The following is a 23,016-nucleotide window of genomic DNA, read 5'->3' on the forward strand; positions in this document are numbered from 1 at the left end:
TGAACTCCCAGCCCTTCCAGTCTCCAGGGGCCGACAGGAACCTTCTCCCTGGCAGTAATGAAGCAGTGCAGGGGCAGAAGAGGCCTGTTAAAATACAGGATGTAAATAAGGTCCAGAGTCTTGTAACATACTGCTAAAAATGTCCACCTACCATAGCAAGCACTAGGAAGATCTCAAACCACGTGAGAAAAGACGATTGTCAGCACTGAGGTGACACAGACACTAGAGTTATCTGTGAATGATTTTAGAGTACCCCATCACAGGAATACTTTGACAAGCAATTAGAAACACGCCCGAAACCAATGAAAAATACTCTTAGCAAAGAAGAACTGCATACACATTTTAGAACTATGAATATAAACAAATTTAAAAACTCAACAGCAGAATAGAGAGGACAGAGGGAAGAATCTGAGAACTGGAATATAGAATAAAGATTACCCAATCTGAACAGAGAGAAAACGGACTGAAGAAAAAAAAAAAAAAAGAACGTAGCCTCAGGAGCATGTGGGACTAAAGCAAAAAATAAAAAAAATCTAACATGTCATCAGAGTCCCAGAAGGAGAGGAAAAAAGAGGGTGGGGCTGAAAAAAACGTTCAAAGAATAAATGACTAAATTTCCCAAATTTGGGGAGAAAACCCCATAAACCTAAAGATTTAAGAACCTAAGCAAACCGCATACAAACCCAAAGAAATCCACACCAAGACATCATAGTCCAACTCCTGTAAATTAAAGACAAAGTCTTAAAAGCAGCAAGGGAGAAATGGTCCATCACCTACGGGGGAAAAGCAGTTCAAATGCCAGCACATTTCTCTTCTGAAACCATGGACGTTAGAAGGAACTGACATTTTCCAAGTGCTGAAAGAAAAGTACTTCCAGCCCAGAATCCTGTATGCAGCAGAAATAATATCCTCCAGAAATGAAGGGAAAATCAAGATATTATCAGATAAAGGAAAAGTAGGAAAATTTGTTGCCCAAAAAACTACCCTGAAAGAATGACCAAAGGGAGGTTTCTAAACAAAAAGTAAATAATGAAAGTAGAAATGTTGAAACACCAGGAAGAAAAAAAGAACTTGGGGGGCACCTGGATGGTTCAGCTGGTTAAGCATCCAACTGCGGCTCAGGTCATGATCTCACTGTTCCTGAGTTCGAGCCCAGTGTCAGGCTTTGTGCTGACAGCTCAGCGCCTGCAGCCTGTTTTAGATTCTGTATCTCCCTCTCCTTCTCTGCCTCTCCTCTGCTCCTGCTCTGTCTCTCTCAAAAATAGACATTAAACAATTTTTTTAATTAAAAAAACTTGGTAATAGCAAAAATATAGGCAGATACAATAGAATTTCCTTCTCCTATTGAGTTTCCTAAATATCATTTGATACTTGAAGCAAAAATAGCACTAATGTTCTCAATGTATGTTGAAATATTTAAGACAGTTATAAATGGGAAAGAGAAAATGATGTAAAGGAAATGTTTCTACACTCAAACTGGTAAAATCATGGCCCCGGTAGACTTTGATAAGTTATGTACATACAAGGGAATAAGTTAAGTAACCACTTAAAAAAAAAGCTATACAAAGCGATAAACTCAAACGCTATAGACAAATAACAATGTGATTGTGAAAAATGTTCAAGTATTCCATAAGAAGGCCGGAAAAAGAAAACAAAGGATAAATAGAAAACAAAAAATAGCCAATTTAAGCCTTAACATATCACATCATGATATCAATAATCACATTAAACGTGAACGCTTCTAAACATACCAATTAAAAGACAGATTGGCAGAGTGAATTAAAAAAGACCCAACTATATACTATGCACTTCAAATACAATGATGTACATAGGGTGAAAAGAGATAAACCCTGCAAAAGTTAATCAAATGCAAGACAGGAATGACTCGATAAAGTAGACATCAGGGCAAAATAGCCCAGAGTAAGAGGGACATTTACAAAATGAGAAAACAGTCAACCCACCTGGAAAACTCAGCTGTACTAAAGATTGTGTATATATCAAGCAGAGCTACAAAATGTGAAGTAAAAACTGATAGAACAGAAAAAAGAAATGGACACGCAGTTATACTTGGAGACAACAATATCCTTCTCTCAACAACTGATAGACCAACTAAACAGAAAACGGCAGGATATGAAGAATTCAACATCACCATCAGCCAACAGGATCCAGCCGACATTCGCAAAAACATTCCACTGAACAGCAGAACACGCATTCATCTAAGTGCCAAGAGAAACGACATCCTGGGCCATAAAACAAACTTCAACAAAGTTAAGTGAATCGAAATCCTACAGAGCAAGTTCCCTGACCACAGTGCAATCAAACTAGAAATCTGTAATGACAAGATAACAGGCAAACCTTCCAATACTTGCAAACAAAACATTGCTAAATAATCCATGCATTGAAGAGGAATTTTCAAGCCAAAATTTTTAAAAATGCATAGAACTGAATGAAAACCAAGCAGCATCACGTCAAAATGCGTGGAACACAACAAAAGCAGGCAGGAGAAGGGAGCCCACAGCACTGGCATGCATCTCTTGGAAACAAGGAAATGCTTCAGGTCAACAACCAAAGTTTCCATCTCAAGAAACTAGAAAGAAGATCCAGACAAACCCAAAGCAAGCAGGAAGAAGGAGGTAATAAAAGGTAAATCAGTAAACCTAAAAACAGAAGGAAGAATAGAGAAAAACCAATAAAACAAAAAGCTGGGTATTTTAAAAGATTGATAAAATTGACAGCCCTCTAGTAAGACTAACAAAAAGGAGAGAAGATATAAATTATTAATATCAGAAATGAAACAGGTCCTACAGACATCAAAAGGATAACAAGGCTCCTATGAAAAACTCTACACATAAACTGGACAACTTAAGAAGAAACAGGCCGGGGTGCCTGGGTGGCTCAGTCGGTTGAGCATCCGACTTCAGCTCAGGTCACGATCTCACGTCCGTGAGTTCGAGCCCCGCGTCGGGCTCTGGGCTGACGGCTCGGAGCCCGGAGCCGGCTTCGATTCTGTGTCTCCCTCTCTCTCTGCCCCTCCCCCGTTCATGCTCTGTCTCTCTCTGCCTCAAAAATAAATAAACGTTAAAAAAAAAATTTTTTTAAAAAAAAGAAGAAACAGGCCAATTCCTCGAAAGACTACCAGAAGTCACCCAAACTACCAGAAGTCACCCGAAATGAAACAGATAGTTTGAATAGCCCCATATCCATTAAGGAAATCAAGTTTTAAAACCTCCTGAAAAACTCCAGGCTCAGACATTTCCCATGGAGAATTCTACTGAATGTTGAAAATAGAATTAGGACTGACTCTACAAAATCTCTTCTAGAAAATGTGGGACACCAGGTGAAAGGTATGAAAGACTTCTCTTTGTAACATCTTGTGAAACTATAATTATTTCAAAATGTAAAGTTAAAAAACATACATATATGCAATGACAAATTCCCATGCACTTTCCTGTATTTTACAACTTCATCTGAAATGGCTGCTTGGGGACCCTGACACTTCTGATCACTATTTTAAGTGTTTTACTACCTTTTATTTTTTTAATTAAAAAATTTGTTTTTAATGTTTATTTATTTTTGAGAGAGAGAGACAGAGCAGGAGAGGGGGTCGGGGAGAGAGAGAGGGAGACACAGAATCCAAAGCAGGCTCCGGGTAAAAATGCAAAAACTTCAGGACAAGGTTTCCATAGTGTGTGCGATGGCATTCTGGAGCCAGAGGTAAGGTGGAAGAGGTATTATACAAGGCTCTATAAGTGAAAGTTTAGGGAGGGGCACCCAGGTGGCTCAGTCGGTTGAGCATCCGACTTCGGCTCAGGTCATGATCTCACAGCTCGTGAGTTTGAGCCCCGCATCGGGCTCTGTGCTGACAGCTCAGAGCCTGGAGCCTGTTTCGGATTCTGTGTCTCCCTCTCTCTCTGCCCCTAACCCACTCACATTCTGTCTCTGTGTCCCTCAAAAATAAAACATTAAAAAAAAAAAAAAAAAGAAAGAAAGGTTAGGGAGACATTCCTGCCCTCCACCTTCACAAATTCTGACCAACAGCCCATCAGAAATTCTGGGGAATCAGTAATCAAGAAATCAGGAATAAAGGAGTCAGTCATACAGAAATGTATTTAACCTCAAAAATCATTTGTATCTTTTCTTGGAAACGCAGCTATAGGAAGATTTTCATCTGATCAGTCCTTTACCAGAGTGTGGGTTGATTTCCAGATGTAGGTGCTGGTGAATGTTCTGACCAGCAAGGAGAGCAGGCAGAGAATTTTGGAGCACAGGATATCTGGGCCTTGTCCTTCCTTCCAGAATACAGGTGTGCCAGACAGTACGAGGGACAAGAGCCCAGGGAAACAGGATATAGAGGAGGGTGTGAGAGCCTGTTAAAGAGAAAAAAAACTAATAAACAGCATTTTGCCTGGTGTGGCCCTGTACCAAGAAAGAGACAAGCCTCTTGTCTTCCTCTCCCTCCTCATCCCCATGACCAGAAACTCAGACTAACAGTTCAGCAGTTCAGCAGCGTTCATCGGTGGTGGGCTAGCCTCCACTGCCTTGTAGAACATGCCCAATGGGTAGATGGTATCCAACAGTTTCAAAGAATCAACTCATAAGTAACTTTCAGCAACACAATTTCTTGCGTCAAGTGTCTCTATTCAAGATGGAACTAGGAATCTGTCTCCATTGACTTTCAGCAAGGCCAAGGGCCAAGGCTTCGGGACTAAGTGTGATGAAGCTATTCCAGGCTTGACATTGGGAGGAGAAGGTGGGGTGGGTGGAGAGAGAGGGGCCCAGGCTCCAGACAAGTTTTAAGGGCTCTCTGGAAGTACAGGATTTGTGTATCATGACTCAGTCCTCTCCCATCTGGGGGAATCAGCAAGGACTCACCTACCAGTCCAGCTTCCAAAGTGAGCACCATCTTCCCCTCTGAAGGCATTTCATGGTTGTCTCAAGAGTGTATGGAGTCTGGACCCAACTACTCTATCAACATATTGATTAAGTTTGGGTGGCGATACCTTTGGCTCAAGAAGAGTCCCCAGAATGTTTGCACTTCTCACAGTTAATTTTAAGCTTGGGAAACATTAAGACATAAGGAAGCCAATGGCTGGTGATGCCAAAAATGCAAAAGCAGCGACCCCTCTGCTGTGGTCCTTGTGATGTGTCCTGTGGTGGAACAGGTCAAGTATGGGCAGGGCTCAATGCTGCAGCTCCTGTTGTCGAGTCCTCAGTTTCCCTGTGAGGTATGCTTTGGGGTGCGGGGAGTGCTCCTGATTTTATATAATCCACAGACACCCACAAGATATCTTTTACCAAGTCAATGCTGGTGCTATGCCAGACACTGGAGCCTCAACAGTGAGCACCAGTTACTCTCTCATGAGGCACCACACCTACAACAGCTAATGCACTAGAATCCTGGTTCCATCTGTATGAATCCAAATCTCTGAGCCTCAGTCTACTTATCTGAAAAATGGGGTAACAGTCCCAAGCTGGCAGAGTAGGGTGTCGGTTAAAGGTATGTGTGTGGCATCTAGTTTAGTGTGAGATAGATGTTTGGTCGTTAGAGATCATTGTATTACCTGTGGATAGCTCCTGTGGGTTCGTGGTGCTGCCCTGCCAGAGACAACCCCAGGGGCGAGCATAGGGCCGATGCCACTCAGACTCCAATCACTGTCTGATTCTGCGAGCTGTACCTGGGGCCAGCATGCCTGGGAAAAAGGGGTGTGGGGGTGAGATCCCTTCTTCGCCCTCTAAGAACAATTGCCTTGAATTATCCTCAGCCTTATTTTACCCAGATGAGTCCCCTTAAGCCACACCAACCTCTTTGTGCAGGCACATTGCCCGCGTGCTGATGAAGGTGTAGTTAGTGCCAAGAATGATAAGAGCCCTACGCACAAAAGCTCCCTCCCCTTCCATCCTGTATCTACAGCCTGTTTCTGGGCATCTCCCCTGCACCCTCAGGGCACTGAGCAGGCTGCAGATGAGTAGGGGCTTATCCAGAACTTTCTGGCCTCATCACCCCACGTATGGCACTTGGCACACTGATTTGTGCTTTTGATGTATGTGTTCTTCGTCGTACTGTGCTCGGGCTGCTACAACAAAACACCACAGCCTGGGCGGTGGTGTAAACCACAGGGATCGATTTCTCACTGTTCCGGAGACTGGAAGTCCAAGATCAAGGTGCCATCATGGTCTGTTTCTGGTGAAGGCTGCCTCGCTGTGTCCTCGGCTGGCCTTTTCCTCTGTGCACACTTGGAAAGAGAGCAAGCTTTCTCTCTCCCTTTTCTTGTAAAGATACTAATCCCATCGTAAGGGTCCCTCCCTCATGAGCTAATCCAAGCCTAACTACCTCCCAAAGATCCCATCTCCAAATACCATCACATAGGAGCATAAGCTTCAATTTTGAGAGGATGCAGTTTAGTTCCAATAGGTACACAGGCAAATAAATAACAATGACCTAAATATAACACTGCAGGTCTATCCCCTGATGACGGGGTTATACCAGGTCCCCCATGGTCCTGAGTGCCTGGAGAGGTCCCAGCGAACCTGGCAAGGCGGAGCCTTGGAAAGGAGCCTGGAAAGGAGCCCTGGTGAGAAAAACACCTCCAAGCATATACCCTGGGATGGATGGTCCATTATGGTTCATTATGAGGTAAGGTCTCACTGTCTTTCTCCTCCAAAAATATCTTACAATCTGTAACTTTACTACCTTAAGGAAATTTAGAATATAGATAAGCAAAAATCAAAAATGAATGAAATAAGGGCCTCAAGAATCCCTGAACAAAAACGCTAATTTGGTTAGGCTATTTCAGACCCTTCTCTGAACTTAAGTGCACGTGTGGTTGCATGCTGTGTATCGCTTGGACTCTGCTTGTCCCCACTGGATGGTACATCTTGGGGAGAATTCAACCTCTTTGGTAGCCTTTTCAGCATAATGTAAAAAGGCTGCTTAGCACTTGGTCTTCCTTGCTTCAGGGAGGCAGCTCCTCACAAGGGCTGGCTGAGGACATGGACCCGGATTGCGGGGTGAGGGTGTTGCCCTCAGGGAGCTGACGATGTGACCAGGGCCCTGGGCCACCATGTTGGGAGAAGTGAAGAGCAGGAAGGAGCGAGGCAGGTGATGCTGCCTCGACTGCCTTCTGCTCCAAGGGAGCAGAGTCAACAGGGACCCTCTAGGCCACTCCGGGCTCTGTAACCTGGAAGGAGTGGCTTCCCCTCCTGGGAACATGGAGGATGGCTCTCTGCAGTCAGGACAGATCTCCCCTGAAGCAATGACATCACCCCAGGGCATGAAAGCCAGCAGCAAGCTCTGGGGAAGGCAATAAGGGAAGGAGGGGACAGCCCTGTTTCTCTTTATCTCATCCGAAGCCCCTGAGACTAGGTTGCAGGCACTTGGAAGCCATGTGGGTGGGAGAAGCAGTTCTGTCTGAGCTTTCCTAAGAGACAGAAGGGGGAATGGGGAGACAGGATGCTTAAGATAAATGCAAGGGTCCAGCGTCACTGTCCTGACTCTTACACCAGGAGGACTGTCTCCAGTTTCTGCTTCTACTAAGAAAAGACATTGTTCATCCATTCAGTCATTTATTCTACAAACCTTTATTGAGTCCCTACAGTGTGACAGGCACCACAGAGTAAACACATTTCATCTGTACTGTAAGAGGCCTTCACTGTCAGAACAGTTTAAAGTTGAGCTGCCTTAGGGGTAGCGAGGGGCTCCTTGCTTGTCATGAGATGGGATGGTCACCAACTACCTTCCTGAATGAGATGAGTTTCAAAGCTAATATTAAAATTTTAATGAGTGTTTGTTGCAATGAGTGAGTCATTGACTTGTTTTGACCCCATAATCTAACCAAGTTCACTCCTGGTGTCACAAATTCTGGGCTTCCCTCTAAAGTTGGGTGAGGGCTCTTGGGAGAGGGTCAGAGGGAGTGAGAAAGGAACTTATCTGTCTGGGGCCCGGTGCTTCCTAGATGGGCTGGTGGCAACACCCACATCCCCATGTCAGGCCTCATTAATCACCTGTGCTGACTCACACTGGAACGTCCTAGTCCTGACCTCTGGGCAATCGAAGGTCACAGCCACTCACCCTCTGCTGAACTCCAAGCTCTATCCATCCTTCCATGCAAAGGCTATCATCCCTCCACTGGAGCTGGGTCACCATCCCCTCAGTACACTAAACTGGACGGCTAATGGTCTGATCCCATTTGGAGATACAAATATTTCGATATGCAAATGACAAAAGATGTAATCATCAACCTGAGCAATCTCAGGACAAAATTGTTTTACAACCACTTTGCTGTACTAAATAGACAAGGTAGTGGACTTTCAGCTTGTTCAATGGGACTTTTAGCTGGTATGTGCACACTGGGTAATTTCACTCCATCTTCAGGCCTCATTCTGCCCCCCATGGGCTTCCCTCTCTTCCTCATCCTCTCTGATTCCCCCCACATCCCTGAGCCTCACCTCCGGCCCTGAGCTTCACTCCCTCCTGCTCCAGCTGCTCCTACCTCTGCTCTCTGTCCCTTATCTCTGATCCTCAGAGACAGGGGAAGAGTCAGAAGTGAATAACAGTAGGCAGAAATTTGTTCTTTGGATGTTGGATGTCAAAATGCCCATTCCAGAACCTGCCTTAACTGAGCTTATCCACCTTGGGCCAAGGGCACCAGTGTTTGGTGAGAAGGAGATAAAGGAATGTCTGAACTGAGAGTGAATTCTTCCAACAGCAGAACTGAACCTCCAGAATGTTCTGATTTCTTCCCCTTCCCCTTTGTTTCTGCCTACGTGGTTATGAAGCAGCCATGTTAAAGCCAAAAGCAAAACAAAAAGCAAAGCAAAGCATGAGATCTGGGTATGCAAAGGGCTCCAAATGCCTAAAAAGAAAGGAGCCATATAAACTCAGAGTATAACTCTCGAGGTATCTTGCCAAACGTAGAGGAGTCTAAGACCAGCATCTAATGACCATGACTGTTAGCCAGAGGAAAGGCCCAGAGAAGTCCAAAGGAATAGGAGATATCAGGAGACGCAGTGAAATGTCACACAAGTCCCACTAGACCAGAAGAAAATAGAATTTAACAGTTTAGGGCAGGGCATGGAGACACGCATGGACATCTCACTCTGCCAACAGCAAGGAAGATGTCAAAGGCTAATGGAATGAAGTCAGAGGAACACACTAGCCAACTTGAAGGGACTTTCACTTGCCTAAGATCAAATGGTTCTGGCATCTAAATGGATAGTGTCTACAATGGACTGAAACATCACAATGATACAAGAACAAAATGAAAGAACAGAAAACCCTGCGTTTGTCACCATTAGAAGTTTCAAGAGCACAACTGATAAGTAAATGTACAGAATCAGGCATTTATCCTACCTTTACTGGACCAGCTGTATTTCAGGAAGTCTTCCTTTATAGAAGAATTCCAGCTAATAGAAGCTAAGAGAATGATAGAATCAGAAAACTTGTCATCTGCAAGCACCACAAAACAGTGAATGCAGGCAGTGATCATTATAAAATGCTGGAATCACAGTATGAAAGTTGATGGGGAAGGGCGGGGGCGGGGCACTTGGGTGGCTCAGTCGGTTGAGTGTCGGACTTCAGCTCAGGTCATGATCTCACAGTTAGTGAGTTCAAGCCCCACATCAGGCTTGCTGCTGTCAGCCTGTCAGCGCAGAGCCTGCTTCAGATCCTCTGTCCCCCCTGTCTGCCCCTCCCTGCTTGCAATCTCCCCCAAAATAAATACATATTAAAAAAAAAAAAGAAAGTTGTTGGGGAGCTTATAATGGGAGGTATCAGACCAGTGCAGAACCTGCAGAACGGTCTTAGCACCACCAGAGGTAGTCAGGAGCTAGTATATGGCCCCCAATGGGCAGCCACAGCAAATTCCCAATTTGCCTCCTCTCAATTCTTCTTGCCTCAAAAGCTGAATCTGAATATGAGCAAGCGTTTACACCTGACTTCCAATATACAGGCAATATAGGGAACAAAAAGCACCAGGGTACATGGAAGACACCATGGATGTAAAAACAAACAAACAAACAAACAAACAAAAAACCAGAACAGGGAACATTCTAGAACACAATTGATCCACTCTCTCTAAGGAATTAATGGCATTAAGACAAAAAGAGAGATAAGATTGCCATGGACCAAAAGGTAGTTAATAGACATACAACCAAATGCAACGTGTGGACCTCTTTAATCCTGGTTGAAACAACCCAACTATTAAGCCAACTTTGAGATAAACGAGGAAATGAATATGGACAAGCATTAGATGATATTAAAGAAGTCACCGTTAATTTTATTGAAGGCTTAATGGCATAGGTTTTTATTTCTGAATATTCTTAGATGAGTTAGAGAAGCCTGCCAAAGTAGTACAAGAGAAATGATGAATCTTGGATTTGCTTTGAAACAATCCAGTATAAATATAAGTGTGTGTGTGGGGGGGGGGGGTGGGGGTTGGATAGATAAAATAACACCGGGCAAAATGCAGCTAATTGTAGCTGAGTGATGAGTATCTATGAGTTCATTAGGCTATTCTGTCTACTTTTGTATACACTTGAAATTTTCTGTAACAAAAAGTTAAGAGAAGGCAGAAACTGACCAGTTCTAAACTTGAGCAAGTCAGCTCACCTTGCTGGGCTTTGGTTTCCTTATAGGTGAAATCAGTTCTTTAAAATAACCAGCTTCCACCTCCTGACTTCTGTGGTTCTTTATCCTCTCTTTGATCTGGGAGCCACTTTTTTTTTTTAATGTTTATTTATTTTGAGACAGAGAGAGACAGAGCATGAGCAAGAGAAGAGAAAGAGGGAGACACAGAATCCGAAGCAGGCTCCAGGCTCTGAGCTGTTAGCACAGAGCCCAACACAGGGCTCGAACTTGTCAACCACAAGATCATGACCTGAGCCGAAGTCAGACGTTCAACTGACTGTACCACCCAGACACCCCTGATCTGGGAGCCACTTTTAAATGTTTTCCCAGTTATGTCCATGAGAAGAGGCATCTGTAGTATCAGTTGCAAAGGAAGTGTGGGTGTTGGGGGTTCCGAGGGAAGGAAGTGGAATGCAGAACCAGCTTAGGGTTAAAGGGTGATAAACAAGGGTTTATTGGTGTTCTGTTTTAGATGACCAAGGAACTGCAAAAGAGAAGAAAGCTTCATCTGATGCAACTTCCTTTTTTAATTTTGTTTTTGTTTGTCAGTGTATGTATGCTGTTGGTCAATTTCTCACAGAAACCTCTACGCTGAGAGTCTGGACAGGAGAATTGCTTGTTTACCGGTTGGCCTAATGCAGAGGAAATGGCTTTCTTCAGCTGGGGTGATGTGGCTGGTTCAACCCCAAAACTTCTTCCAATTTTAGTATATGCACTGCCAAAGTGAGCACTCAACCCCAAAACTTCTTACCCAACATTTTATGCGTGTGTGTATGTATGTATGTATGTATGTATGTATTTTAAATGTTTATTTACTTTGGAGAGAGAGAGCTCAAGCAGGGAAGGGGCAGAGAGAGACAGAGAATCCCAAGCAGGTTCCATGCCATCAGTGCACAGCCTGACACAGGGCTCAATCTCATGAACTGTGAGACCATGACATGAGCCAAAACCAAGAGTCAGACACTTGAACCAACTGAGCCACCCAGATGCCCCAAATTGGGAGTTATTCATATCATGGTTATTCATCAAGCTATAGGAAGATGGCTGGATTGATCTAGAAATCATTGATCTCAGAATTCCCATCCCAGAGCTTTAACTACAATCTAGATGCAAAGACCCTCGGCTGGATTTCTCTCTCTAGCTTCCGCTCTTCTGTGACCTGCAGACCCCTGTAGTCAATTGCCCCTTCAAGATTCCCACTTGGAGGTCTAGCAGGGTCCTCAAACCTCACATGCCCCCATATGAAGTCATGGCGTCCACTACCACCCCCAACATTCTACTTGCTGTCCCCCTTTTCAATAAAAGGCAACTCCGTTCCTCCAGTTGCTCAGGCCAAATCTTAGAGTCACTCCTAACACCTCTTAGACTTCCATGCCCCGAATCCAATCCACTGGCAAATCCTGTTGCATGCTTCCTTCAAAATGTTTCTGACAGAGTAAATGGGAGTCCCTGACTAGGACTGGATCACCTCCTTGACTCCCAAGTCACAGCTTCACCATCCGTATCTACCTTGAGAAACTCAGGACTTACCTCTTTCTGACTTTCTCCTGGCACCACATGTATCTCTGGACTCCCTGGAGATCCCTCAGCCCCAAGACACTCGTCCTCATGTGACTATGCCTCAGCCTTTCGGACTCTTTCTGGCAGCCCCCACCAACCCCTGGAGCCATTCACTATGCCTTCAGGACATGTGGTCAGGTGACTGCTAAGTGCCCTGTGTCCTCTATTTCTTCACTAGCTGTCCCTTTCATCATCGTTCTCTAAGCCAGCACTGCCCAACAGAAATGTAATGCCACATATGTAATTCTAAATTTTCTAGTAGTCACATTAAAATAAGCAGAAGATAAAGCAAGTAAAACGAATATAGCATTGTATGTCAATTATACTTCTATAATAAAAAAAAGCAGGTGGGGCACCTGGGTGGCTCAGTTGGTTGAGCTTCCAACTTCAGCTCAGGTCATGATCTCACGGTTGGTGAGTTCAAGCCCTGCTTGCTCCAGGCTCTGTGCTGACAGCTCAGAGCCTGGAGCCTGCTTCGGATTCTGTGTCTCCCCCTCTCTCTGCCCCTCCCCTGCTCACACTCTGTCTCTCAAAAATAAATAAACGTTAAAAAAGTTAAAAAGGGAGCCTGGGTGGCTCAGTCAGTTAAGCGTCTGACTTTGGCTCAGGTCATGATCTTGTGGTTTGTGGGTTCGAGCCCTGCATTGGGCTCTGTGAGGACAGCTCAGAGCCTGGAGCCTGCTTTGGATTCTGTCTCCCTGTCTCTTTGCCTGTTCCACACACCCCCCCCCCCCCCAGAAATAAACATTAAAAAATTTTTAAAAAGCAGGTAAAATTAATTTTAATAATATATTTCATTTAACACAATAGATCTAACATGCAAAAACATATTTTATGTAGCCCAATATATTTCAACAAGAAAAAAGTATAAAAATACTAATGAGATCCTTTACATCTTTTTTTTCTTCATACTGTCTGAAATGTGGTGTGTATTTTACACTTAGCGTATACCTCAGTTTCGTGGGTTTTTAAAAATTTTTTTAGTGTTTATCTTTATTTTTGAGACAGAGAAAGACAGAGCGTGAGTGGGGGAGGGGCAGCGAGAGAGGGAGACACAGAATCCGAAGCAGGCTCCAGGTTCTGAGCTGTCAGCACAGAGCCCAACACGGGGCTTGAACCCACAAACCGCAAGATCGTGACCTGAGCCAAAGTTGGACACTCAACGGACTGAGCCACCCAGGCGCCCCTTAGTTTCGTTTTTTGATGGTTAAAGTGAAATGTAGTCCTACCAAAACACTAAAACTGTGTTTAACAGAAAACATAATTCATAGTGCTTCGATTTTTAACTTAATTGGAATTCAATTCAATTAAATATTCAGTTCCTCATTTCAAAGTGCTCTGTAGCCCCGTGTGGTTGGCGGCTGCCATATTGGACTGTGCAGATCTGAGTGAAACCTCACTTTCCCAGCAACTGTTTCAAGGTGTGGGCCTTTCCTAGATCTTTTGTGTTATCTGTGGGCCTGAAGGTGGATCGGTGTCTTCTTCGACTCTCCTTGTTGCTTGGCTGGGACATTCTCCCTACTTCCCACCGCAAAGCCCAGGTAGATACCTCTCTTCCTTGAAGACTTTGCTTCCTGGCTCACTGCTACTTTCTTTAACACACTCCAGTCACGATCCTTGGAAATATCAATATCTTTAAATAATATTTCCAGCATAAGAGCTATCAGTTCTCTACCAATGATCTTGTCTGCTCAGCCATTCATTCCCATGATCATACCCTAGACCTGTTCTGCCACTATGGACAGCCCCTCAAAACAGAAATGTCAAGCATCACCCTCTCTTGTCACTGTCCACCCCCTTACACCCTCCCCTCAACAAGATCACCAGTGCATTGATTCATGTCCTTTAACTACAGCCCACCCCCTGCCTCACCAAGCTTCTATCGTCAGAATCCCTTCCTCACCCATGCCCTCAAGGCCCTGCCCTGTCTTGCTTCATCAAGCCCCTCTGATGACATCCACCTCACCTCCAAATCTGCGTCTGCACCCACACAACTGAACATTGGGGGGGAGGGAAGCAGCAGTTCTGATAGGATTTGGTTAGCTTTCTTTATTCCTTCTTTTCCTTTCCTCTCCTCTCCTCTCCTCTCCTCTCCTCTCCTCTCCTCTCCTCTCTCCCCTCCCCTCTCCTCTCCTCTCCTCTCTCCCCTCCCCTCCCCTCCCCTCTCCTCTCCTTTCCTCCCTTCCTCCCTCCCTTCTTTCCTTCCTTCCCTTTCTTTCTTTCTTTCTTTCTTTCTTTCTTCTTTCTTCTTTTTCTTTTAAATTGAGATATAATTGACATATAACACCGTGTGAGTTTTAGGTGTACAATGTATTGATTGGATACACTTCTATATCCCAAAATGATTACCAGCATAGTGTTACCTATCACTTCCATCGTATCACATAATTATATTTCTTTTTTGTGGTGAGAACATTTAAGATCTATTCCCTTAGCAACATTCAAGTATATAACACAGTATTGTTAACTGCAGTCGCGACACTGTGCGTTAGATGGATTTGGCGCTTTCAATAATACTAATAAAAAGACAGGAACTTCTTTTTTTTTTTAAGTTTATTTATTTATTTGGAGAGAGAGTGCAAGTGGGGGATCCAGGGCTCAAATTCATGAACTATGAGATCATGACCTGAACCGAAGTCGGACGCTTAACTGACTGTGCCACCCTGGTGCCCCAAAAGACAGGCACTTCTGATTTCCTATTTGCTTTCTCCTGAACTGAATCTTGTTTCCTTCCCCCAACTGAGCCAGGTGCCTGAGTGCCTGAGTCAGATGGGTGTGTATGAACTGCTAGGCCTGAAGTGGCAGGATTCCCCATGGATGAAGACAAGGCATATGTGCTTCAAGCAGACCTCACCTGTCTCCCTCCTACCTGCCTACCTGTCTTTTCATCCATTCACCATCTTATCACTTACGTACTATGTGTTGTTGAATATCTCGAGCCCCTCCACCCATTGTCATAAATAAGAATGGAGAATAGCCAAATTTCCAAAATTAAAAAAAAAAAAAAAGGTGTTACTATTCATCTCTGGCCACCTCACCTGCCCCCTGCCCAGCACCAAACTAGCTGTGCGTCTGGACACGGGCCACGCAATATCAGCTGTATATACTTACCGGAGATCTGTCACTTCCACGAGTCTTTTGCCAACCTATGGCGCTTTGGGTATCAAGGTAATTTTAGTCCTGCAATTACTAGAGTGAAAAAAAAAAAAAAAAACAAACATCAGGTGCCCATGTAATGTTATGATGCTTTTTCTTGACAACAGTTGCTAATTAGCAAATAGTCTCGCTATTTCAAACATAGGGTTCTTCTCATTTGGGGTTAGATGGAACATACCAATGATTATATTTGTTATGAAATATTTCTGATGGAAGGAGAAATACCCCCCTTCAGTTAGCATATTGGTGCTAGACTTCTGGGAATCATGAACCAGTAAAAGCTCAGACATGAGCGCCACCTAGAGGAGTCCTCGTGTACTGGGTGGCATTGGGTGTCAGACTGGCTGAGTTCAGAGTGCACCTCAGGCTTTTCTTGCTCTGTGCTGTTACCAAAGTTCTTAATGACTCTAGTCCCTGCTTTTCGCGCCTGTAAAATGAGGCTAATAATAGCTACTCCAAACGGCTGCACTAAAGTTTGATGCATAACGTGTGTAGGACATTGCCAATATGCCCAGCGTCTGGCTAAACTCTCAATAAATGAGATGCAAGGACAGTACCCCGCACAGCCAGTCTCAAGCCATGAACCCAAGCAGGAAACCTGTGCTTCACAAATCCTTCCATCAAATATTGTTAATTTTTGGCTTCAGGTGCAAGATACGTAGTCTAACTACATGATCTATGGTCATCCTTTGAATCTGTGTATCTACCTAAAGAAATTCTTCATGTTTTGCAACATATTATAAGAACATGCTTCATGGTAAATCAGAAAGTGTAGGGTTTCCCAGAGGGCGGGGCCGTTTCTGGACAGTTTAATTGCAAGGTTATGTGTGGGTGAAAGAGCTTGAATGTCATGTGCATGTGCTGCCATCTTGTGGTACTTGGGGGAACATGTCTCTGATGCATTCTGGAGCTGTTAACTGACTCAGTGCCCTCCATCCTTTCTGGGGATTACATACACGTCTATGTATTACACGGATGCCCGTAACTCCGCACACACACAACCACAACACTGGGTTTCACAAAGTGGGTCACTTTGCCCATGAAGTTATTCAAGGTTGTTCTAAATGTAGGAGAACAGATGGGAAGGCATTTTTATTCCCTTCTTACTCTATTTTTACTCTATTTCTACTCCCCTGAGATTTCCTTTTTGATTCACACATTATTTAGAATGTGTGGTTTAGTTCTCAAGTGTTTTGGAGGTTTTTCTCATTATCTTCCTGTTATGATTTTCTTTAAAAAATTTTTTTTTTAATGTTTATTTATTATTGAGAGACAGAGAGAGATAGAGCGTGAGCAGGGGAGGGGTAGAGAGAGAGGGAGACACAGAATCCGAAGGAGGCTCCAGGCTGTGAGCTGTCAGCACAGAGCCCAATGCAGGGCTCCAACTCACAAACCGAGAGATTATGACCTGAGCGGAAGTCGGATGCTTAACCGACTGAGCCACCCAGGCGCCCCTCCTGTTATGAATTTCTAGTCTGATTGCTGAGCAACTAGTCTTCTGTTCCCTTCTGTGCTGTCCTGGCCAATCCTGCCTAGCTTGCCTCCTGCTGTGGGGGTAGAGGTTACAAAGGGACCCTCATGCCCTCACTGCCCCTCCCCGAGGTACTTGATTCTGGGAGTTGCTCCCTGCTTGCCCCAGCCCACCTGAGGCTGAGCCAGTCTCAGAAGGACCCATCAGCGACTGTCCTTCCCCACTTCTACCTCTTGCTTCCCTCTCTCCCCACCCACCCTGATCTGTCCACAGTGAAGTCAATTATACATCCCAGGTTTGCACAAGAAGAAACATCTGAGATTTAAAGAGGGTAGCATTGCCACAAGTTGATAGCCAGGTGTGCAGATGTAATGAGCAGGAACACAGAGGGCTGGAGCCTCCAGATGCATGGCCAGGCTTCGGGGACTCAGACAAGAAAAGGTGAGGCACTGAAGCCCAGGGCTCTGGACCCGGGGATCAGGCTGGCAGTGATGCAGAGCACAGGAAACCAGGGTCTCAGCAGCTTAAGTTGGGGAATATGGGTAGAGGTTTGGCTGACGCATCCCAGATTATTTCTGAGCCCTTGGTGGCCAGTGCTAGGACCAGCCTGAGGAAGACATAATGTGGTGGGGAGAAGGGGGTCTGTTTATGGAAGACCTTGGTGGGATTGTCCTGGAAGGGACTCAGCGCTTTGTCAGCAGAGGCCTGAGACCCCCGCAGGGGACAGAGTCTATGGGTCAACACAGGCCAATGGCCAGGAAAGGGGCTCTTTTATATTATTTTCTATTTTTTAAAAATCAAACTTATTTATTCACATAGATTGGGCAAAGAACTTCAAAGAGGTTTTATTTCAGGAAACCTCCTCCCTGACCTGTCCCCCATTGCCTGCCCAATCAGAAAGCCATTTTCTCCTGTCTGAGCTGAGCTGCAAAGATCTTCCGTCCCATTCCCTCCCTCTCCCCATGCCCCCAGCTCTGCCAGCTCCTGTTCACGGAGTCCTGCTGTCTCCCCTTCTGTTCTGGGAGCTGTTACATCTCAAGATTGCTGCCTGATAACTCGTGGCAACAATTTGGGTCATAGTTGTCTTTGCTCTAACATTCTGGTGAGTGTTCTCAGTAGGACTTGCTTTGCCCTTTCTTTTCTTTTTTTCTTTTCTTTCCAATTCTTCTCCACCCCCCCCCCCCCCCCCCCGTACTTCTCTCCAGCTCTTACCACTGTTATATATTCTTGAATGATATAAGCTTTACCCAGATTGGTTTTTAGCAGGGGGTCTGTCCAGAGGAGGACTGAGCACTGTGGCCCAGATTCTCACCGAGACTAAGGTTTTTGTGTGTGGGATCTTTTACTCCATCTTGAAAAATGAAGTGCAGTAGCCAAACTCAAAAGAACATCGGTTGCATACATGAGGCAGGAAGGGATCTAATCACAAAATGTCTCCTGGTGGAGCTATCCCTGAGCCCCAGAAACAGTCCCCTGTGATGATGTCCGCAGGCCCCTGTGCACTCTCACCACCAGCCACGTCCTCGGAAACCAATGTCCAGAACTGTGGTTCTCAATCAATTGCCTTTCTTCTTTCTTTCTTCCTTTTCTTTTCTTTTCTGAAAATTTTTAAAAGTGTTTATTTTTGAGAGAGAGACAGAGAGACAGAGAACGAGCTGGGGAGGGGCAGAGAGAGAGGGAAACACAGAATCGGAAGCAGGCTCCAGGCTCTGAGCTGTCAGCACAGAACCCCATGTGGGGCTGAAACTCACAAACCGTGAGATCATGGCCTGAGCCAAAGTCAGAGCTTAACCGACTGACCCACCCAGGCGCCCCAATCAATTGCCCTTCTTTGTAGTTTGATTACAATTCTTGTATATTTGCAAGGATTGCATTGAAGGGTTTTACGTGTCTCTTCACACCGTGCTGTTCTTCTGGACTCCTTGGCTGCTCCACCGTGTTTGTGACTTGCTTGCACACTGAAGTGTAGCGAGCTTGCACGTCTATACCTCTGTGGATATGCCTCTGCCGTGGTTCTACCACAATTTATGTCTCCATTCTCCTGTTAATGTACATTTGGATTGTTTTTAGTTGTGCTCCTTGGAACAAGATTCACCTGTCCTATGGGACACGTGTGCAACATTGTATCTAGTAGTGGAATTGCCGGGCGGGCCAAAGGGGCAAAGTTACACGCTCGACTTCATTGGATGAGGCCAAACTCTCTTCCAAATTGGTTGTACCAAACCCACTGTAAATAAGTTCCTCCTATTCTACTTCCCTGCAAATACATTAATTTTTTGCGTTAATATTAACCCTTCACTTCTCACCCAGCTGACAGTGACAGGTAACTGTCAGTTACAGTAACAGTGACGCTGCTTACCAGAAAAGTCTCCCCTTCCTCCTCCATCCAAGTGTTTTTCCTAGTAGCGATTTCACCACCTAGTATCACTGTCTTTTTATTGTTGTTTCCCCTTTCCTCTTAAAATGTAAGTTCCAAGGGGCAGGGATTTATTTCATCTTCCTTTTCAAAGCTGTTCCTTGGGGTTTAGAACCGTGTAATGCACGCAGTAGGTACTCAGTAAATACTTGTTAAATGAATTAATAAGAACATGAACTAAATCAGAATTATTAAGGTAAAAACACTAAAACACAGAGCCTTAAAATTACACAAACACTTAGGAAGAGGCCCAGAGTCAAAAAGAAATCCACAGAATTGCCTGGAAAGTGTTCTATTACTCTCTCTCTCTCTCCCTCTCTCTCTCTCACAGGTTACGTTCTCTGTTTAGGCACTTATTTCTGGCCATCATCCCTCTCTACCCACTTTCTAGTCCCTCTTCCAACCACAGGCAAATTTCTTGAGGCGGCAGTTGCAAATTCTGAATAGCTTCAGTCCAATCCCATCTGGTCTCAGAACCCTTCTCCCTGTGGTTACCGTGTCTCCCATCCCCATTTGACCCTTCACCTCTGGACAGGGTACCCCGGGTCGAGCACTCTGTTCTTCTGAACCCCTCTTTTCCTGAACCTCAACGGCACCACATCCGCCCAACTCCAGCTTAACCCATTACATTTCCTACACTGGATCCCCCCACCTCTAGGATCCTAGAGACAGAGCTGGGCACGGGATCACATGACTAGTTGGGGGCTGCTCCCAGGAGAAACTGAGAGAGCAAGTGGGGGTTTTGCCCACTGGTGGGTGCGGTGAAATGGAACCTCTGCCCGATCCTGGGGTGCTGTGGAGTGTGAATTGCACTCTGTAGTCTGCCCCATCTCTAGACAAGGGACGTCCACTCTTGTCCCCCTCACCCCAGGCAGGCCTTTGATGCAGGCCTACAGGGAGGCAGGCGGCACGCATGGTCGCCCAGCAGCAGGGAGGATTCAAGCGTGATCCTCCAGGGGAGGTAGGTAGGGCGAGCCACTCAGCCAAGCCCCCAGAGCTCCTGGGATCCCAGGGTGTCTGGGTGGGCACAACGGACCTTCTCTTACAGGAACTTCTGGGGAGCACCTCCGGGTCAGCCCTGGGTTTTCTCCTCATTTCCCACTCTCCACTTCACAAGCAGGTCCCTGCACACAACTTCAGCCGCTGTCTATGTGCCAACCACCCCTAAAGGCTTTCCTCTCATCCATGCCTTTCTTCCCAGTTCCAGACCTAACAGCAAACCACTCCAGACCATCTCCTCCTGATGCTTATTGAACATCTCAAACTCAACCTTCTATTAAACAGGGCTTTTTTTTTTTTTTTTTTTTTTTAAGTCTGTGCCACAGTGAAAGGGTGCAGGGGACCTTGTCCGTGGCTGTGTCTCAGGGTGAGCACAGTGCCTGGCATGGTAGGTGTTGAGTATGTATGTAAACGGGGGATGAATGAATAAAGCAAGATGCTGGGAGGTCGGACAGGGCAGGGCCAGGTCTGGGTGAGGGGAGAACCAGCACCTGTGGAGAAGCAGTGAACGGGCCTCCAGGGAGGCTCAATGGTAAACACACTGAAGAAATCTCTCATATTTGAGTGGGGTCTCTGGGTTGGAGATGGGATAGCTATCGAGTCTTAGGGAATAGCTGGGTTTGAGATACGGGATTTGGATGCTGTTGGGATTGAGGATGATACACTGAGGGCTTGGCGGTGGAATTCTTAGGTGTTGGTGCAAGGAATCAGGTGGGTCGGTGTGGCTGAGGCTTGGGACTTTTGAGGGACACCAGGTGCTCTGGTGGAGAGGTGGTGTTCTGTAGAGTCACGGGGCCCCCTGAAATGTGTACAGGAAGCGTGTAGCAGTCACAGGTGAAGAGAGTCCTCATTAGGGGAGCAGGGATGTGGCCACACAGCTGGTGATGGAATCACTCCAGTGAGTGGAAAAGAAGAATGAGTTTGAGGGTTGGGATAAGAATGAGGGTCACTGAGGATAGATTATGGGGTTGGAGGAGGATGTGTGAGGCCCTGGTGCAGGGGAAGGTGAGGCCGGAGCTTGGGACTGCTATGTAGCAACTATTCCTTCTCTGGTGAACCCCGACAAATACAGCTCCCCGAATTGCTCTCTAGGTGCAATGCAATGCCTGTCAAAACTCCAGCTGGTCTCTTTACAGACGTTGACAAGCTGATCCTAAAATTCATGCGGAAACTCAAGGGGCCCAGAATAGTCAGAACAATATCGGGAAAGAACGGCAAGGTCGGAGGAGTCGCGCTTCGTGATTGCAAAACTTCCTACAAAACTACACTCATTGAAACAGTATGGTACCAGCATCAAGGATGGATACATAGATCAATGGAATAGAATTGAGGGCCCACAAAGAAACCCTGATATTTATGGTGAATTGCTTTTTGAGAAAGATGCCAAAACAATTCAGTGGTAAAAAGATAGTCTTTTCAGCAAATGGTGCTGGAATAACTAGGCAGCCACAGGCAAAGTAATAAACTTGGACCCCTACCTCACATCATATATAAGAATTAGTTCAAAATGGGGGCGCCTGGGTGGCTCAGTCGGTTAAGACTCGGACTTTGGCTCAGGTCATGATCTCGTGGTTCATGAGTTCGAGCCCCACGTTGGGCTCTGTGCTGACAGCTCAGAGCCTGGAGCCTGCTTCGGATTCTGTGTCTCCCCTTTTCTCTGTCCCTCCCCCACTGGCTCTCTGTCTGTCTCTATCTCTCTCAAAAAAAAAATAAGAAACATTAAAAAATTTTTAAGAATTAGTTCAAAACAGATCAAAGACTTAAATGTAAGTTCTAAACTATAAAACTTTTAGAAGAAAACATCGGAGTAAATCTTTGTGATCTTGGGCTAGGCAATGATTTATTTTCTTTTTTTTTTTTTTAAGTTTATTTATTTATTTTGAGAGAGAGTGTGAACAGGAGAGAGGCAGAGAGAGAAGTAGAGAGAATGCCAAGCGGGCTCTGCACTGACGGTACAGAGCCAGACCCCGGGGCTCGAACCCACCGTGTGAGATCATGACCTGAGCCAAAATCAAGAGCTGGACACTTAACCGACGGAGCCACCCAGGTGCCTGGCAACCATTTCTTAGCTCTGGCACCTAAAGCACAGGTGACTAAAGACAAAGAGAAATCAGGACTTCATCAAAATTTAAACTTTCGTGCTTCAAAGGACACCACCTAGAAAATGAAAAAGACAGATCACAGAATGGAAGTATTTGCAAATTGTATATCTGATAAAAGACTTTTTTCTGATAAGAAACTTTAGGATACATAAAGGACTCTTTCAACTCAACAAAAAGACAAAAAAAAAAACCAAACAACTAAAATATGAGAAAAGCATTTGAATAGACTTTTCTCCAAAGATGATATACAAATAGCCAATGACACATGAAAAGATGTTCAACACCATTAGTCACTAGGGAAATAGAAATCAAAGCATGAACTTAAGATACCACTTGACTAGGACAAATGAGATACCGTCCCAGTAGGGGTCTGTCAAGGAGACAGGTGATAACAAGTGTTAGGTTGGGGGACAAATGGAGTCTCATGCATATATTACTGGTGAGAATCTAAAATGGTGAAGTCACTTCAAAAAAAAACAGTTTGGGGGCTCCTCAAAAGGTTGAACACTTTGACCCAGAAATTCCACTCCCAGGCATATGATACTCAAGAGAAATGAAAACCTATATCCGTGCAAAAACTTAGCACAAATGTTCATGGCGGTTTTATTCATAATAGACAAAAAGTGGAAACAATCCAAATTCCTATTCAATGAGGAACAGATAAATACCATGTGATGTATATGTACAA

General features: G+C 45.0%; 2 long non-coding RNA genes across 2 annotated transcripts; one reads left to right on the forward strand and one right to left on the reverse strand.

The window, feature by feature from the left end:
* Positions 1–1,561: 1,561 nt before the first annotated feature.
* LOC132665596 (uncharacterized) lies at positions 1,562–12,328 on the reverse strand. Its single transcript, XR_013554574.2, has 3 exons — positions 12,155–12,328; positions 5,562–5,690; positions 1,562–4,367 (listed from the first exon to the last, which is right to left on the reverse strand). It is a non-coding gene; the product is annotated as an uncharacterized LOC132665596 (long non-coding RNA).
* LOC145715369 (uncharacterized) lies at positions 5,684–22,524 on the forward strand. The gene is made up of 2 exons (XR_014137431.1): positions 5,684–6,634; positions 11,174–22,524. It is a non-coding gene; the product is annotated as an uncharacterized LOC145715369 (long non-coding RNA).
* The last annotated feature ends 492 nt before the right edge of the window (positions 22,525–23,016 follow it).

This window comes from Panthera onca, chromosome A3 (assembly GCF_046562875.1).
Source record: "Panthera onca isolate mPanOnc1 chromosome A3, mPanOnc1 haplotype 2, whole genome shotgun sequence".
In the NCBI taxonomy this organism is placed as follows: Eukaryota; Metazoa; Chordata; class Mammalia; order Carnivora; family Felidae; genus Panthera; species Panthera onca.